General features: G+C 49.8%; 1 non-coding gene across 1 annotated transcript; it reads left to right on the forward strand.

Moving 5' to 3' along the window:
• The first annotated feature begins 1,843 nt into the window (after window positions 1-1,843).
• TRNAG-GCC (transfer RNA glycine (anticodon GCC)) lies at window positions 1,844-1,918 on the forward strand. Its single transcript has one exon. It is a non-coding gene; the product is annotated as a tRNA-Gly (tRNA).

The raw sequence follows: 1,918 nt of genomic DNA on the forward strand, positions 1-1,918 counted from the left end.
GGCAGTCCACGGAATCGGTAACCCTCTCCTCCAACACCACATTTCAAAGGAATCTATTTTCTTCCTATCCGCTTTCTTCACTGTCCAGCTTTCACACCTATACATAGTAATAGGGAATATGATGGCATGAATTAATCTAGTCTTGGTGGCCAGTGACACATCCTTACACTTCAAAATCTTTTCTAGCTCCTTCATGGCTGCCCTTCCCAATCTCAATCTCCTGATTTCTTGGCCGCAGTCTCCCTTTTGGTTGATGGTGGAGCCAAGGAATAGAAAGTCTTAGTTAAAAAAAAAAAAGGCATTGTGTCAGTCGCAGAGGCGTTGGGTTTGTATATTAAAAGGGGGGACCCATGAAATGCACGCTGGGGGGGGGTTGAAAAGGGCCGGGCCGGAATTAGATCTGGAGCTGAACCGTTCAACCGAGCCAGTTCCCCCCCCCGCCCCAAATGTGATCCCTTTGGCAGCCCTTCCAATTCTCAAGGCTTAAGTAGCTAGCACTGTTTCCACGTGCAAAAGAATCTCAGAGGCGTTCTAGTTATTGGCGTCTTTCATAGAATCATAGAGTTGGAAGGGACCACCAGGGTCATCTAGTCCAACCCCCTGCACAATGCAGGAAATTCACCTCTACCTCCCCCACCCCACACCCCCAGTGACCCCTGCTCCATGCCCAGAAGATGGCCAGGATGCCCTCCCTCTCATGATCTGCCTAAGGTCATAGCATCAGCGTTGCTGACAGATGGCCATCTGTGTGTGTGTGTGTAAAGTGCCGTCAAGTCGCAGCCGACTTATGGCGACCCCTTTTGGGGTTTTCATGGAAAGAGACTAACAGAGGTGGTTTGCCAGTGCCTTCCTCTGCACAGCAACCCTGGTATTCCTTGCACGCCCTGGTACTCCTGGTATGCCCAGAAGATGGCCAAGATGCCCTCCCTCTCATGATCTGCCTAAGGTCATAGCATCAGCGTTGCTGACAGATGGCCATCTGTGTGTGTGTGTAAAGTGCCGTCAAGTCGCAGCCAATTTATGGCGACCCCTTTTGGGGTTTTCATGGAAAGAGACTAACAGAGGTGGTTTGCCGGTGCCTTCCTCTGCACAGCAACCCTGGTATTCCTTGTATGCCCTGGTATTCCTGGTATGCCCAGAAGATGGCCAAGATGCCCTCCTTCTCATGATCTGCCTAAGGTCATAGCATCGGCGTTGCTGACAGATGGCCATCTAGCCTCTGCTTACAAATCTCCAGGGAAGGAGAGCTTACCACCTCCCGAGGAAGCCTGTCCAACTGAGGAACCACTCTAACCGTTAGAAAATTCTTCCTCATGTCTAGATGGAAACTCTTCTGATTTAATTTTAACCCGTTGGTTCTGGTTCGACTGGAGCTACTCATAAGTAAGGCCCAGCGCCCAAAATGTGAAGTAAGCGCTCTTGATAGGGAGTCAGCTTCGCTGAACTCGGGCCTTACTTATGAGTAGGCAAGATGGCGTTGGATGGCTGCAATGTGCATTTGCCTCAGGGCGAGCCTTGTTGAATCCTGTGGGTTTCCCATGTCATTTAAAACACTGTCTAAATCCAAGTAAAAATGCTTGGAATCATTTATAACACCATTTATAACACCAACGGGTGTTAAAGTTTGGTTGAGCAGCTGAAGCCCTGCTATGAAAAGTGTAGGAACGTAAGAGTTGGCATACTGGATCAGACCATCAAGCAAACCCAGTATCCAGTTTTTAACACTGGTCTGTCTAGTGCCATAGGGAAGTTCGCAAGCAAGAGTCAGCCAGCAACAGCCATTGCCAGCTGACTACTCCCAACCCCGCATCTAACAATCAGTGGTAACTGGATACCAGCTAGGGGAGAGGCTGTGGCTCAGTGGTAGAGCATCTGCTTGCCATGCAGAGGGTCCCAGGTTCAATCCCTGGCATCTCCA

This window comes from Euleptes europaea, chromosome 1, assembly GCF_029931775.1.
Source record: "Euleptes europaea isolate rEulEur1 chromosome 1, rEulEur1.hap1, whole genome shotgun sequence".
NCBI lineage: Eukaryota > Metazoa > Chordata > Lepidosauria > Squamata > Sphaerodactylidae > Euleptes > Euleptes europaea.